Genomic DNA, 18,700 nt, shown 5'->3' with positions numbered 1-18,700 from the left:
ATATTTCACACATCTAGAACAAATATTCCAAAAATATATATGAAACCAAAAAAGACCCTGAATAGCCTCAATAATCTGAAGAAAGGAGACAAAGTTGGAGGTCTCACAGTACCTGGTATCAAACTGCACTATTAGGCCATTGTGATAAAATAGCCTGGACTGGCATGGGAACAGACATGCACATCAATAGGACAGGACAGGAAGCCCAGAAGTAAAGCCCACATTCATGGGAGATAATAATCGACCAAGGAGGCAAGAGCATCCTGAAGACAGTCTCTTCAGCAAATGGTGTTGGGAAATAGGCACATGCAAAAAAATGAAACTAGACTATCAACTTATCCTATACACAAGAAGAAACCTAAATGAATAAAAGACCTCAAGGTCTGTTAGGAAACCATAAAAACCTAGGAGAAAACATTGGCAGTAAAACAACAGACATCACATGTAATAACATATCTGCCAATATATCTCCTAGGACAGGAGAAACAAAGGAAAAAAATAAAATATACAAATGGGACTACATCAAACAAAGAATCTTCTGCACAGCAAAAGAAACTACCAGCAAACTGACAAGGGAACTCACTGTATGGGAGAACATATTTGCTAATGATACATCTGATAAGGGGCTAATTTCCAAAACATATAAAGAACTTCTGTAACTCAACACCAGGAAGACAAACAGTCCAGTTAAAAAATAGACAAAGGACCTGAATAGACACTTCTCCAAAGTAGACATAGAGATGGCCAAGAGACAATGAAAAAATGTCCAACATTAATAATTATCAAAGAGGTGCAAATTAAAACCGCAGTGAGATTTCACCTCACACCTTCTAGAATGGCTACTATCAATAAATCAACAAACATCAAGTGCTGGTCAGGATGTGAAGAAAAGGGAACCCTGGTATACTGTCGGTGGGAATACAGACTGATGTAGCCACTGTGGAAAACAGTATAGAGTTTCCTTTAAAAAATTAAAAATGGACTGTCTTGACCCAATGATCCCACTCCTGGGAATATATACTAAGAATCCTGAATCACCAGTCAGAAAGAATACATGTACCACTATGTTCATAGCAGTGCTATTTACAATAGCCAAGATCTATAAATAGCCCAAGTGTCCATCAGTAGATGAGTGGATAAAAAATCTGCAGTACATTTACACAATGGAATACAACGTGGCCATTAAAAAGAAGGAACTTTTACCCCTCAAGAAAGCATGGATGGACCTGGAGATTATTATTCTAAGTGAAATAAGCCAGTCAGAGAAAGAAATATACCATATGATTTTACTCATATGTATAATCTAATAAACAAAATAAACCCAAATAAATCTAATGAACAAATAGAAAGATAGGCATGGAAACATGAAACAGACTGACAGCTATCATAGGTGAAGGGCACCGGGGGACACAGGACTGGATGAAAGTGAAGGGATTAACCAAAGAACATATATGCATAACCCACAGATACAGATAATAGTGTGGCTATGGACAGAGGGAAGGGGAAATGAGGACTGGATGGAAGCAGGCAAAAATGGGGAAAATGGTGACATCTATAATAGTATCAACAATAAAAATAAAGTTAAAAATGAGATTTATATTTAAAGTGTATTTCTATTTTTCATGATAGGATTTGAAGCCAGTTTTCTCCCAGTATACGTCTTTCCTTTTTAATTTGTATAATAGTTTTTTGATCTTTAGTTATTTGATAATATAGCACCATTTCCCTTGTTTTTCTCATAGTTAAATTTATCTTTAGTTCCCAAATTACCTTTCCATCTAAAAGTATTTTATCTTTTTTCTTCCAAGTCATTACAACAAACGTCTTTAATAAAAAAAATACATTCAGACCTATAAAGACCAAGTACAGTTAACTTTTTTGGACAGAATTTGACTCAACTGTTATTTAACTGTTCTACTTTCTGGTTAAATATTTCCACATTAGTGATTTGAAAAATAAAAGCAACCACTTTGTTTTCACTTCCTCCTTGGTGTCCAGACCTGTACAATAACCATCTCTGTTAAACATTCAATAGTACATTCAACTAATGGGTCAGTTTTCTATGTCTTAGATTCATTGACTTATTCAGAGACCAAATTTTCACAATTTCAGGACCATGATTTTGACACCATGGTTTCATTCTATTAAGATTGATATATAATACAGATCCTACAGTCCAACTTGAAGATAAAAATAGAATTATACTACCAATTATAGATAGAAATAAAAAAATAATTATTACTCTTAGTAAAAATAAAAAATTATTATTACTTTGTCCTTGAAATTGATGAAACTATAACTCATACTGGAAAGTGTGTTTCCAACTCTTTAGGAGTTTAGGGTTGGGGGTACACATTTTGGATACTTTTTTATTTGTCATTTAAAATCTACTTGTATTCTGCTTTAAAATCCCTTTCTCTATATGCTCTCCATTGCAGAGTTATCCATTTAGGTTAAATGTTGTGATTTTACGTTCACATTAATGAATGTTTTTTCTTATTTTCAAGATCACAGACTTAAGACCATGAACACTACTTCTTATTGCTTCCAAAGTCCTTCGAGCCACTTCCTCATTGCTGTCACCTTCTATTGCTGAAGGTGCTGATACTAGGAGCCAAAACTACAAAATATTTTCTCTCGCTTTATGATACAGTTTCATTTCCATACAGTGTCATTCTTATATCCCATTCTTTGTTTTTGGATCATTTGTTTGTTTATGTCCATATTTTAAAACTTCATATACAGACTTTTATCTATGGTAGTCATATTACCAACAATGAGTAAAGCTTACACTCCAACCAGTTATCCTGCCTAATTTATCTTAAATAATAGAGCAGGATTGTTTTGATAATATTTTCAACCTATTCATGGGACATGTCCTAAAGGTTATATCCAAATCTTAGTAGTAAAATAACTTCCTTTCCTATTACTATATAGGTTTACTTTTCCTCCCCCAGATTTAATTGCAAAGGTAACAATCTCAATCAAATGTCTCTAAAACAAGAGGAAATGTCTTCCTTAGCCAACTGGAAATGTGTTTCAGAAGGAACAACTTATATGTCAACAGAGACAGGAACAGTGTAGTGTCCTAATGCCAATATGTCGATCTGCCAAGCCCACAGCACTGTGAGTTAATGTGTATCCAATAAATGAGTCCGGAGAAATGATGTCCAGAGTCTTTGTTTGAATGATGTGGTAATTCTGATCCCAATAACTCTAACAATTGCTACTTTGTCAGACTTAAGAGTCTCTAGAACTGAAAGATTGTCACTTAGAAAGAAACTTAATATATAATAATAGACATATCTAAGCATTTGGCACTGTTTCCCTTTTATATGAAATTAAACATTTGGGTGGTGTTAGTTCTAAAGTCAACTAAATTCTGACTTAACACTGTGCCGAATGTCTGAAACATGCTCAGGAGACAAGTAGCTAAGATTTTAAATACTAACATCTTAAGGCAGAGGTTCTCAACCTGTGGGTCGCGACCACTTTGGCGGTCAAACGACCCTTTCACAGGGGTCGCTTAAGACCATCCTGCATATCAGATATCTACATTACGATTCATAACAGTAGCAACATTACAGTTATGAAGTAGCAACGAAAATAATTTTATGGTTGGGTCACAACATGAGGAACTGTATTTAAAGGGCCAGAAGGTTGAGAACCACTGTCTTAAGGGAACCACATGTTCCTTCTTGTTCTTTTGTTTTTGCTAACATATTTCTCTAATCTTTCTTTGAACTGAGGACTGTGTTACTCTCCTCAAGGACAGTGATGTGATACCCCATCCTATATAACCCTATATAATAAAAGAGTAACATGTAAATCGACCATCCCTCTGCTATGCTCACCAGCCAATCAGGAGTGGGTATGCAAATTAACCTGACAAAGATGGCGGGTTAATTAGCATACACAGGCACTGGGTGGAGAGCCGGCAACTTGGGGGGACGTAGCTCCCTCGGTTGCTCCCAGCAACAGAGAGCAGAGTGGGAGAGGTGGCGGAGAGTGGAGCGGCTTGGGGAACTTGGCTCCCCAAGCCACCAGACAGAGAGCAGAGAGGGAGAGCTGGTGGCTTGGAGGACTTGGCAGAGTGGGAGGCCGTGGGATGGAGACAGAGCAGGAAGGGAAAACCAAGAGTGCAGGGAGCACCAGGAATTCTGGGAATAGTAGTTCTGGTGGCTGCCCCAGGACTGGAAGCAGAAGCCCAGAGCACAGGGAGCACCAGGAATGCTGGGAATCATAGTTCTGGTGGCAGACGGATCTCCTAGACACTAGAGCAAAGTGAGCCTGGAGAAAGTTACTGTTGCGGTGGGGGATGGAGGGAAAGCAAAGGTGAGACACAAGTAAAATCAGTGTCTAGGAAAAATTAAAGGGAAGATACCCTAAAACTTCCAGGAAATCTCCACCAATGAAGCAAAGAAAAAAAATGCCTCTATTATTCTGTGAGCAACAAACCAACTGAGTTGGGGTCTCAGACAATTCACTCATATGATTGCAAAGACAGATAGAAACTCCCAGATTGGAGAGGGCTCCCCTGAGGGCTCCCAGATTTGAGAGGGTGCAGGTCGGGCTGAGGGACCCCCACATCCCGCAGTGCATGAATGTTGTGCAGCAACCTCTAGTGGGATTATAAACTTAGATGCTAAACTTGTAAGTGTTGATGTATGTGTGTGTCAAACAAGAATGTCAAGGGGGTAGGGGAGGAGACATATGTAATACTCTTTGTAATACTTTAAGCAATAAAACAAAATTTAAAAAAATAAATAAAGCTCCTTATAGCATCATAAAAGGTTTGGTAGCAAACTGGTTCACAGTCCCCTCTGGGAAGTACTGTTCCATTCAAAAGGCTCAATCTATCTGAATACTGAGAAACAAAAGGGGAAATAGCTTATTTGATTAATTTGGAAGTGTTCAGTGTAGCTGAAGATAAGACTATAGTGCTTATATACATATTTACACACATGTATCTATATGTATATCTATCTATATCTAATCTATCTATAACTATATCTATAATACATTTTATATGTATACACACACACACATACACATTCACCTCTTCATTGAGACTTTCTCAATGAATGAAGTATTACATCATTGCAATGATTTATATTATAATGAAGTGCCCCTATTGTTTATCTCCTGTTGACCTAGAATGCTATTTCCACCATTTTCACCTAAATTAACTCCTACTTAAATTGAGGGCATCAAAGTTGACAGGTTCCAAATATGCCGGTATGTCCTGCTTATTGGTACAGTGTCTGTGTATGTATAATTCTTCTTTTTTCATTTTTAACTTCAATTTTATTACTACCATGCCAGTAAAAACATTAATGACTTACACCCCAATTTTGGGGGTTTGGACAAAATTACATGACCTGCTACAAACAAGACTATATTAAACAATGTAATTTAAAGATTCTTACAAGATATTAAGTAGCAGGAGGAATGAAACTGTATCTTGTGTGTGTGTGTGTGTGTGTGTGTGTATACTTAGCATCTGATATTTGATGTATAATAATATTTAATAAACATTAAATCAATATAGATTGAATGAATCTACATTTTGATTAATTTTTTCATCTGAGAAAAAGTTCTTCCATAAGAAAATTAGGAACATTTAAGAATTATAACAAAATTATATAGCAAAAGAAAATGCCAGTATTAATAAATATCACCCCAATTATATTTTTAAAAAGTAAATGCTGGTACATTCTTTGCCAATTCCTAGTGTTTGCCAATTTTTGTACTGTAAATACTTCCACCATAATCAATTTCAAGTTACTATTTTGATGTCACATCACAGACTTGGGAAAAGATACAAATATTTGATTATCACAATCTGGCATCAACCAGTTACAGATCACTCTGTTTTATAGTTTTATATAATTTTTTCTTAAAAATTACACTTATAACCTTTATATGTTGGTGCATTCTTAAAGATAAGTAAACTTTGTTGATTAAATTTATTTTTATCGTTGACAGTCTTTCTTCAGTTTATTCTTAGGACTGATTCCTCTTCCTATTTGGAATAGATTTTGCTTTGTAAACCTATTTAACAATTACATCAGAAAATATATTAAATCATTCAATGTTTTATCATTAATGAATTTAGGCTATCTGCTACTCCTAAAATTAATTTGCTTTCCACTGATTTATTTATTTATTTTTGGTATTTGAATTAAAGCATTTGTAATAGGCTAAAAAAATTTAGATATCGCCAATAGATTATAAATACTTTGAGTATAAAACTTTGTTCTTTGCTCAGATTAATTGGATGCTGGTATTGTAAGAAGGATAGTCACAAACAAATCTACACACACACACACACACACACACACTCACACACACATCTACGTACACACACACACACATACACACACACACTCACACACATCTGACTCTGGCTCTGTTTTCACACCTGTAAGAAAAAGGAATATGCACTTAGTAATTACTAATCCTAGAAACTTTCTTAATAAATTATCAGTCTTGTGTCTTCTACCCCTGGCTGTTCACATGCAAACCAACTCACACTAGCTTGAAGAGAAAACTTATTGGCTTAGGTTAGGCCTTATTCCATCTGTGATGGTCGGGAGCTTAATTTGGAGGCCTTTAGGTAGAGAGAAGTATAATCAGCATTCATCTGGTTTAACATTTGGAGTTTTTTCTGGCATGTTATAACCTATTTTTATTCTAACTCTTATCTTTACTCTTTTTCTCTCTTCCATTATTTCATATGCCTCGCTATTTATTCAATGATATCCATATCATTTACTTAAATACATTTTCCAATGTATAAAAATAAATTTACTTACATGCTATTTATATCTATACCTGCCTACTTAAAAGTTATTTCAAAGCAAGTATAATCTACAGCCTAGTTTTTAAAATTAAGTCTTTTCCAATAGTTCATGGCATATTTTGAATAAATATTTTAAGTGGGCAGAAGAAAATGTTTTTAAATTTTATTATAGGAAGCAATTGGGCTTATCAATTTTAACTGATTGACCTACTGATCTGATGAAACACTGCTTTCTTTCAATTAATTCACTACCTCAATTTGGTATTTTTCCAAAGACTCCTATGATTCTAGGCTTTCTCAATGGGTATCAATGTCATGTTTAATATCACATTGGCTATGAAAATTGACAAACCAGTCCTCTGTGTGCACTCAAGCAATCACTGAATTTATGTAAACCTGTTTCCTCATTTGTGAAATGGGACAATATGGATGTAGCTTGGAAAGCTGCTATAAAAATGAGATAAAATTCTATTTTATAAATGACATTGAATTAAGTGACACATATTATGGGTTTAATAAATGATAGCCAACCTTACTCTCATTATATATGACTATTAAAAAGAGTCATATATAATATTAAGAAAAAGCCAACACACTTTTTTTATTGTTGACACTTTCACAGATGTCCCTCACCCTCCCTTCCTTTACCCACAACAGGTTCTGAGTGAAGTAAACAAGCACTGTTTTTCACTGTAGAGCAGTAAATTGCAGGAGAGTAGTTTACTTTGGGAGAGCAAATGGGCTATTATTAGGGAGGGATACACAGGTGACTTTTATAGCACTGGCAATATTCTGCTTCTTTTGTTAGGTTTCTTTGGTGCTCAATTTGTGATAATGCACACGTAAGTGGCATTATTCTTTCTACAGAAATATTTCACAGTAAAGTAATTATATATGTACACACATATGTATATGTTACTGCCAGAAGCCGGTCCATCCTTGCTGCTTGACACAGTCGCTGCAGGAAAGAAACATCTGCACAGCATATGTTTCAATGGACCTGGCGTATATAGCATACTGTTCTTAATATGTTTGCTCCCCTTAGTGCTGTGTGTTTTAACCAAGGTCACCTCTCCGAGAAAGGTTGTTTCCCCAGGTAGGGATTTTTCCCTGAAGTCAGGGAGGGGATGAAACTCCTTAACTAAGTGCCAGGCGGGTAGTTAATCACTTTAACTACAAACAATCATGCTTAAGCTACATAATCTTTACTCCCTGGAATGGAGATAAGAAACGCCCTAACCTTTGTAATAGAAATTGACAGGATTAAAATCAACTGGTATAAATACGGATGTAACAAGACAATAAACAGCAGAACCTCTCTGGAGATCCAGACCAGAACTTGGCTGGAGATCCTGGCTAGAGATCCTGGCTAGGCTGCTGATCAACGGAACACTGTCTCCGTGCCATTCCTTCTTCGCCGACTCCGTCCACACCTTTGGGGACCCCTGGACCTGCTGGGGCTGGACCCCAGCATGTTACCTTATATATACATTATTATGTTGTACCATATGTAATATATTATCTGTATAATATGTTATTGTGTCATATTACATTATATATACATATATGTTCCTCTCCCAGATTGACATTTATATTATAATACATAAATTATTTATAAAAACAATTTGATACCATTAGTTTAAAATACATTTTATTTAAAATATTCCATGTTTGAAAATCAAGGAATAAAAATTTATATACAAGGAAAATTTATTTACTGAATTGTAGAAATTTCAGGCATTCACCATAAGTAGTCTCAAACATTCTCACATTTGGCACATGATAAATGCATCAGGTTAAGGTTTTCAGTGCTGCTCAGTAGGCATGGTTCAGTGGTTGAGCATCAACCTATGAATTAGGAGGTCAAGTTCGATTCCCAGGTAGGGCACATGCCTGGTTGCGGACTCCCATCCCCAGTGTGGGGCATGCAGGAGGCAGCTGATCAATGATACTTTCTCATCAATGATGTTTCTATCTCTTTCTCCCTCTCTCTTCCTCTCTGAAATCAATAATAGACTTTCAATGCTATTATAAAATAATTTTTGCAAATACATATAAAAGAATAAGTAGTGTATTAAAAGAAAGTTAATGTGGAATTTAATAAAAATGATCAGCATGTAGCAGCCATATAATGGAAGATGAAAAGGAGTTATATTTTTTAACTATATGGAACATATCCCAGTGATATTTAATAGTTGACAAAACTATTGCTCATCTTTTTAAGCTTCAGTGATCTAAAACTGTAATGTGGAGTTCAAGTAGTTATGTAAATGTCTAACATAGTTAGCAAAGTGTTTCTGCTGTAGGTCTGCATTTGCAAAAAAAAATGTGTGTAATTTTTAGCTCATATGCTGTAATCCATCTTTTTTGTTCTTGTTAGGTAATTAAACTCAATTTTAGATGGTATTAGAGTTAAACTGTTAGTAATTATAGTACAACTAGAGGCCCGGTGCATGAAATTTGTGCATGGGGGAGTGTGTCCCTCAGCCCAGCCTACACCCTCTCCAATCTGGGACCCCTCAAGGGATGTCTGACTGCCCATTTAGGCACAATCCCAGTGGAATCGGTCCTAAACGGGCAGTCGGACATCCCTCTCACAATCCGGGACTGCTGGCTCCCAACTGCTCGCCTGCCTGCCTGCCTGATAACCCCTAACCGCTTCTTCCTGCCAGCCTAATCACCCCCTAACCACTCCCCTGCCAGCCCGATTGCCCCTAACTGCCCTCCTCTGCCAGCCTGGTCACCCCTAATTGCCCTCCCCTGCTGGCCCGGTCACCCCTAACTGCCCTCCCTTGCCAGCCTGGTTGCCCCTAACTGCCCTTCCCTGCAGGACTGGTCACTCCCAACTGCCCTCTCCTGCAAGCCCAGTCATCCCTAACTGTCCTCCCCTGCAGGCCTGATTGCCCACAACTGCCCTCCACTGTTGGCCATCTTGTGTCCACATGGGGGTGGCCATCTTTGACCACATGGGGGTAGCCATCTTGAGTGTTGGAGTGATGGTGAATTCGCATAATACCTCTTTATTACATAGGATGCTCAAACCCCAGGCTATTTATTCCAGGGTATTTGCACTTTCTTTTATTCGGTATGCCATTTAAAACAGTCCTCAGGCCAACACTCTATTCCAGGGGTGGGCAAACTTTTTGACTCGAGGGCCACAATGGGTTCTTAAACTGGACCAGAGGGCCGGAACAAAAGCATGGATGGAGTGTTTGTGTGAACTAATATAAATTCAAAGTAAACATCATTACATAAAAGGGTACGGTCTTTTTTTTTTTTTTTAGTTTTATTCATTTCATACGGGCCGGATCCGGCCCGCGGGCCGTAGTTTGCCCTTGGCTGCTCTATTCACTGAGGCAAACCAGCTAAGGTCAGGTAAGAGTGCTCTTTAAATAAATAATTAGAGGTGAACAAAAGAGGGAGAAATAAAATAAGATAAAAAAGATAATGAAGAGCCCTGACTGGTTTGGCTCAGCGGATAGAGTGTCGGCCTGTCGACTGAAGGGTCCCGGGTTCGATTCCAGTCAAGGGCATGTACCTGGGTTGCGAGCACATCCCCAGCAGGAGGCGTGCAGGAGGCAGCTGAACGATGTTTCTCTCTCATCGATGTTTCTAACTCTCTATCCCTCTCTTTTCCTCTTTGTAAAAAATCAATAAAATATATTTTTAAAAAAAGATAATGAAGAGAGGGAAGAGAAAAAGAAATCAATGAAGAAAAAGGAGAAAGGAAAAAAGGTAGCAGTTAAGAAGGAGAGCCCAGCTGGAGTGGCTCAGTGGTTGAGTGTCGACCTATGTACCAGGAGGTCATGGTTCCATTCCCAGTCAGGGCATATGTCCGGGTTGTGGGCTTGATCCCCAGTGGGGTGTGTAAGAGGTAGCCAATCAATGATTCTCTCTCATCATTTATGTTTCTATCTCTCTCTCTCCCTCTCCCTTCCTTTCTGAAATCAATAAAAATATATTTTAAAAAAAGAAAGAGGAAGAGGAAAATAAATAGGTGAAGCAGATGAAGCAGATGCAGTAACAGCAAAAGCAGAAGCAGAAACATGACAGGGAAGGAGAAGGTGGAGGGAGAAGGAGGGGGAAAGGAAGAGAAGGAAGAATAAGAAAAGAAAAGCAAGAAGGCAAAACCTACACTATTATTTTTCTCTTATGAGGACAGAACTTGATTTAAAAGCATTTTGTAATTTCTTAAGTCTAGTCAGACAACCATTTTATTGGACAATGTGATTTTTCTAGCTAAATTAATGCATATAAATGGCCACTTAATTATAGTAGTTCAAAATACCTATTTTCAAGTGCATGTACATTTTCAAATAAAAATGGAATCTCAAAAACTCTTTGTCTGATAAATGACCAATTTATTTACATAATAGCCAAATTCATCTCCTTATTTTATGCTTGTTTTTATTCATTTATCTTTATTGCCCAATTGCAATACATTTTATAGCTCAAAATGTATCAAAAGTTGTACTTCTGTAAAAATATTCACAGATCTCTATATTATTATTTTAGTTCTATAAACTTCCACTGGTTAGCAATCACTGGATACCAAAGACAATGAAGAGAGGGAAGAAAAAGAGAAAAAGTGCAAGTTTATCCTACAATGTGAGCTCATGAGTACCAGGATCCTAAATCTCCATATGCTTGAACAATGGCTGAGGAAATAATAGTCACCCAATTAATATATGTTTAATGATTAAATAAATAAATGCATGCATCCATGCAAGAGAAGAAAAAAAAAAGAAGAAATATGAGTTCTAAGTACTTTTACCTAGGTAGTACAGTATATTTAGTATGTATTATTTTGGTAGATATGTCATGACATGTATGATGCCACTGTTATTTTTATGCATGTTGTCTTTAGCAGCTTTAAAAGATAAGCTTCAATATCTCCAAAATGAAGATAGAGAAAATTAGAAATTAGAATTATAGAAACTGAATGGCAGTAATCCAAACGTTTTCCTAATGTGAAATGACTTAGAATATAGGATTGCACAGTTCTCATCATTGTTAATTAATTTCAGGAAATGAATACTAAGAAAGAATGTAGATATTGATATATTCAGTTGGTAAATCAAAATGCTAGACATTCTGTACAAACTCCCAAAATTAGTGGGCTATTAAAAGAATCTGAATCATGCAAACTATTGCCACTGGCAGCAACAGTTTTTTTTAGCAGGCTCAGTCTTGCCCTACCTGTAAGTGTAAAATTATGTCTTACGTCATCAGGACTTTAAAGAAAGAAGAGCATTTTTATATATTGCCTTTTCCCCACAATAGACTACTTCTCTGAAGATGCTAGTGGATGATATTTTATTCAGCCTCCTGTCCATGCAAACCATTAAATTTAACCTTAGTAGCCTCTCTTCTCATTAGAAAGTTGAGTTCACTAAATTTCATATTTTACCAATGACCATATTTGTGGATATACCATGCAGCACAGATTCCATAGACTATTATAATATTCAATATTGAATCTCTCTCATTATCTTCACCATTCTCATGAAGTGAATATACTGGCAGAGTTGCTGGTTCTGTATGAGTTCAAAAACAAGTTCTATTCACTTAATCTAACTTGGTTAACACTGCTAACTATCCAATTCACCAGGAGTAACCCCTCACTCTTAGACACCAGCAGTATGAAATCGTAAGTAAATAAAGCTATGCAAACAGACTGTTATTTTTTCTTGTTGCCAATTGTTAAAACAAAAATTCAATAACTGATTTAATGAAGATTTGGCTTTTCTTTTTCTTTTGCTCATATAAGACATTTTCCTTTTGTAAAGAATACCATTTGTTGGAGGTCTGGAAAGAAGTGTGGGAGAGGGCATCACTCTGTATTTTTTGTTATTATGTTCCTGGGACCCAAATCATTTCTGCTCAAGCCACAGAGTTTTATAGATTATTATTTACTTGTTTGTGCTACAGGAAAACAGCCATTGCTGCTGTTAATTACAGCCTTTTCTCCTCCTAACAACCAGTTATGCACCCATGAGGGTGGATAAAGAAAGATTAGACTTATAGCTGACAGGCTACATTCATAATTACTATCCCATTTTGAAAACTGTAGATCATTTCTTGATTAATTGCATTATCTGGACTATTTTGTCCTTTAGGAAAATGTCCTACTCTTGTTCTCCCCAATTTCTTATGCAAAAAGAGTGGTTAAATACTGTTAAATCTCTTCAGTCTACCCCAGATGTGTAGATGTTTGGCTCTCATATTCTAGTCAAAGTTAATGAAAGGTGTTTTCATGGAACAGTGTTTCTTAAATGTCAACATGGTTGATAGAATTCTAGAGTGGCAGTGGTCAGGGTATGACACTTTTTACCTTCATACATAAGATGGTTTAATTCCTCATGTGCAGTAAGGCTGGGGGGAAGGGATATGCAATGTGCCTGGACTCTCAGGACAATACGTTGACCTTTAATAGTTCGTAAAGTTCCTGGTGACATTATAAGCAATCAGCCAACTAGAGGATTGTTTGGTCAATAGAAGCAAGATAAAATTGAGAGTCAGTGAGAAGGTCAGTGTGTCAGCTATCCCAATGGAAAATGTAGGTTCTTTACCAAGTTTCTACAAATAATATAGTTCACAAAACCCAAATTCAATGATGGGAGAGAAGGAAAAAGCATCTTGAGGAAGGACATTGTAACACCACCATAAATATGTATAGCAAATATAGCCCTGACCTTTCCATGAAGGAACCTGTGGCAATTTCTCCAGATAACTGTGCACTTGAGAAATGGGAATACCAGAATTTCAAGGAGAGATAGGGCATCTGTGCTATCATGGACTCCAGGTGAACCACAGAATTTATAAGTGCAAATAGATAAATAGCAGGGCAACATGAGTGATCAAGCAATAAATCCACATTTATGTTCAAAGTATTTGCCTGGTATGGAGCCTAGGGATTTGGGAATCACAGGGGACACAAAAGACAAGGCTTTAGGCTCCTACAAAGTGAGGGAATGAGAACTTCCCTCCATTCCCTTTTCAGGACAAGGCCTTCAAAGAAACAGCCTGAGTGAAAGAATACTCAGAGAGAAAAACAAACCTGCATTTCCAGCAAAGGAGGCACACACAAGCATGTCTGCTTTACCTAGGTGCTAGATGAAGATGTTTCTTAATATAAAAATTTGTAAATAGAGGCCTGTACTTATAATGATGTGGGGTTTGAGTTGCCTCTTGATAAAGCCCATCAAAACCAAAGCAGAAAGATTAATTTAAAATGGTTCTAGTGGGAGCTATTCAGGGTGCGTAGCAGAGGCAAAACCAATCTCCATGAAGTGAAAAACTCTCAAACCAGCCTCACAGGAACCCACTCAATCACCAAATTGCATTAAAATGTAAAAAACAAACAAACAAAAAAACAAACAAACCAAAAACCAAAAACAAAAAAACAACTCAGACAGTAAGCCAAGTAAGGAACCAGAGAAACAAGAGGGGATTAAAGTTAACCTTACCTATTGTTACAGACAAACCGGAGAAGAACCAAGCAACACTTAGAGAGATGGAGTTACATTTATTATGTGCAGACCCAGAGGAAAATATCTCTCAAATTCTGGGTGAAATCACACAGGAAGTTACCTGTATTTATACTATTTTATCCTCTTTGTCTCCCCAATATGGGGTTTTTTCCGGTTCTCTTTGCAAGTTTTTAAAGGGCCCTATGTGCTGGCACTTTGAGACCTCAACCAAAGGCTTGGCCTGACGCCAGCACTGATAACTTTGTCTGGGGAAGGTTTAATGGCCTCTCTGAAATGGTAATAGTCTTATTTTCCTTATTATTTAAGCCAGAAATAGTAGGGTTAAAATTTCAAACAGCAGTTTTTATATAAGATGGATGCTTCACTATGATCATAGATGCAAGAAAGCACTGAAGACAGATATAAATTAGACTATTCTATCAATGTAATACAATATATAAACAGATTAAAGGATAAAAAACTATCTAGCTTAATAAGTTAAAAGAACAACAAAACAGCCCTCATCATTTCCTCTCTGAGTCATAAAAATTTCTGTATGTGCTTTACCTACTAAAGAGCAGTTAGCAATGTCCTACAGCAAACACTGTTCTCCAGGTTGAAAAATTAGAACCATTTCTCTACATCAGAAACTAACAAAGTCCTTGATACCTAAAAATAAAATGCTCTTTTAAAAATTGGTTGAAAGTTATTTGGTAATAAAGGAAAATAATTTATATTGGCAAAAAAGTTAAAATAATATTATTTATACACCCTTATAAAACATATTTGCTATTTAGTATACCTTTTAATGACAGCAACTATTTCAAATATTTCAAACACACATTGGATTTTCTGTAATTGCCAACTCTAACTTTATTTTTTGTTTCGCCTTCAACCTAAATAATTAACAGTAATTATGATCCTCTTATATACATCTGTGATTTACATAATCACTTCTAGTACCATTCCCCAGACATGCCTGTGCTATTTATATTAGTGAATAACTGTCTCTTTTTCCAATGGTAGTTCAAAACACTGTGTATGCAGAAGAATAATACAAAATATTAATGTCTAAGTACAGGAATAATGGTCTACTATCACATTTCTTTATAATCTGGCTTAGTTTTTTATAGACAATGCATATTATGTTATCTTAATCTTTTATTTTTTTAATAGAAATGCTATAAGTTAGTTGCATGAGTCTTAATAGTTTATTTCCATTTAATTATTACTATTATTATTTTTAATTCTCACCAGAGGATTTTTAAAAAATGATTTAGGGAGAGAGGAAAAGAGAGCGAGCAAGAGAGAGCAATGCAAGAGAGAAACATCAATTGGTTGCTTTCTGTACTCATCCTCAACAGGGATGGGACCTAGGTATGTGCCCTGACTAGGAATCAAACCAGAACCCTTTTGAAGTACAGGTCAACACTCCAATCAACCAAGCAACCTGGCCAGGGCTCCATTTTATTTTTATTCGCTGGGATGTAATATCCTTAATATAGCAACACATACACATTTTAGACATAAACTCTCTTTTCTTTCTGTTATAATATTATATTTTTCTTTGCCATTACAAATAAAATTTGAAGTTATTATACCAGCATATGGTTTTTAGCTTCAATGAAACTATGTTTAAAGAAGCAGGATCAGAAATATCTGTAAATCTGATTCAGACATGGGTTTAAACCAAGCACTCATTTTAAACGTGGCTGGTTCCTGCTCAGAAAGATTTTTCTCTTGAGCCAGTGCTTGAAATAAAGCTAGCTCATAAAATCAATATACCATATGATGGGGTCTGTATACTGAACCTCTTCAGTGGACTCAAAGAAAAATAGTTTAATAATTTAAAAGTACAGGTAGTTTAATAAAACAGCTATGTCCACATTGATTAGTAAAACATTTACATTTTATCCTGACTAATGTTTTTTTGAGAGAAAGCAATTTCAGAATAAATATTTAGATGGAAGTTAATTGAAAATTGTCATTAAAATGCTTAGATCATTAAAAGGTTTTAGAGACTGGTGATTCTTATTTGATATATTTAATTAAAAATATTTCACTGTTTAAGTTGTAGATTATGATTTAGATATTTGCTGGGTTACTAGGGAAATAAAGTTATAATTAAAACAATGTTTTCTCCTTAAGCAATCTAGGAAATAGAAAAAGTTTGGGTGACGAAGTAAAAAGAATAAATACAATATTTATATGCATATGAAAAAGAAATACGTGAAATTAAATGAGCTAAAAGATAAAACTTTTTTTTCTCAATTACTTATAACTCTCCATTTACGCCACTTCATTTATGCTTGATAATAAAGAGAGCCTGGTGGGGGCAGAATAAGGCTCAGGGGACAAAGAAGGAGGGCAGCTGAAACCCCAGAACATTCTAAGACCAAAGGGAACTGGACTGGCCAGGCCAATGTTTCCTGACAAGTCCACATGCTTCCATCCACTCTTTCAAAAGCTGAAGGAATTGTGCCTCCACTCTTGATAACCCCACACGAGGCAGCCAGAAAACCTAATGCATCTGCTTTCGGCTAAAATTACAAGCAATGTGTGTGGGACCACTAGCTACCTGTCGCTTACAGAGCCTTAGTACAACTACCAATCTTTCATTTTACCAAGAACAAGGAAAGTATTAACACGTTACTCACTACAACATTCCGAAGTCTACAGTCGCACAATAATAAGTGTTCCTGGTGAAAGGTGAACAGGGGGGTGAGGGTGGGGGGCTTAGGGGTGGCAGGAAAACCTCAGACGCAGCAAGGCCAGCTGGGTGAGATGTGCATGCGGCTGGGGACGGGCTGGCTGTCTCCTGGGCACTGATAGGAGCCGTGGAAGGTCCTGTGCAGGGAGTCCAGCCTCCAAGCTGAGGATTTGACAGCCCTACAGACCCATGTCTCTGACCCTGAAAGGGCACCAACCCCACTCCACCTGCCTGAACTTCAGTGCGCAGCCCTCCCTGGAAACCTTGTGTTCTCCCCCCACGGAGGAGAGAGGGCCCTGGCTGGTTGGCAGCCCACCTGCCCAGTGGAGAAACCGCCTGCTGATTAACCGAGAAAGCAAAGGTCGTGGTGTCTATTCACAGAATTAAAATCCACAAGGCCCCTTTGAGGAAAGCTGTTTTGCCAACTAATCTGGCTGAAGGTCATGGCGGATGCTTTCCACAGCGCAGGTGGAAGGACACTCCTGCCCCTTCTGTGGATTGACATTGGCTGTGCCAACCTGTCAGGCTCCCTCAGAGATCTGAGCCCGGACACTCAGAGGAGGGTGGCTCAGGGCACCTGGTGCCTGGGGCATCCTGGGCTTGTCCCCCTCTACAGCAGACACCTGCAGAGGCTGCCATGGTGGACAGCTGTGTCCCTGTCCACCCAGAAAGCACTGGGCCAATGCCAGCTCTACAGCCTTGCCTAGAGGGGCCTCATGGGCCACGCCCCCTTCCCCCTCCTTCCTGGACTCCCACTTCTGTGCTAGTCAGCTGGGCTGCCATAACAAAAACCACAGACCAGCTGGCTAAAGCTATCGACCCTTATTTCCCACACAGTTCAGTACGGAGTCTGAGACCAAGATGCCAGCAGTGATGTTTTCTTCAGAGGCCCCACCCCTTAGCTTACAGATGGCCATCACCTCCCTGTGTCTTCACAAAGTCTTCCCTTTGTCCAAAATTATTTTAGGTTTGTTTCGAAAGTGTTGATTTACTCTTTCCATATTCCAAAGCTGTTGATTAAAATGATGTTGGTCTCATTCTCTTTACTTCTTGGTTCCGTTGATTTTCGTCCCTGCATTGATTGATTTTTGGGTCTCTGACATTTTACCATGATCTGTCTACCTATATATCTTTAACCATTGTTCCTATTCGGCAGTCAGTGGGGCTTATTAATGTAAATATCTGTGCTCTTTCCAGCTCTAGGAAAATCTTATTAAAGTGCTTCATCAAATCTAAGATGCTGTTGACTCTAAGTCACACCATATTTTGTGTACTATTAAGAAAGAGAAAAACTGCCAGAGACGTTAAAATGTTAAAACAAATGTGAATTCTAGAATCATTGGGAATTGCATTACTTCACTATTTTTTTTTCTCTGCTTTATCTTTTTGTACCTTTAGTAACATGGACAGCCAGCCTATAATCTCTCACTACATCTTTCCATTTTTCCCTAACCCCATCCTCTTTCTTTTTTTAAATATATTTTTATTGATTTTTTACAGAGAGGAGCGGAGAGGGAGAGTTAGAAACATCGATGAGAGAGAAACATCAATCAGCTGCCTCCTGCACACTCCCCACTGGGGATGTGCCCGCAACCAAGGTACATGCCCTTGACCGGAATCGAACCTGGGACCCTTCAGTCCTCAGGCTGACACTCTATCCACTGATCCAAACTGGTTAGGGCAACCACCCTCTTTCTTTATGCTGATAATTTT

The sequence above is a fragment of the Myotis daubentonii genome, chromosome 5 (genome assembly GCF_963259705.1).
Source record: "Myotis daubentonii chromosome 5, mMyoDau2.1, whole genome shotgun sequence".
Taxonomy (NCBI): domain Eukaryota; kingdom Metazoa; phylum Chordata; class Mammalia; order Chiroptera; family Vespertilionidae; genus Myotis; species Myotis daubentonii.
Note: the sequence above shows the minus strand (reverse complement) of the source record.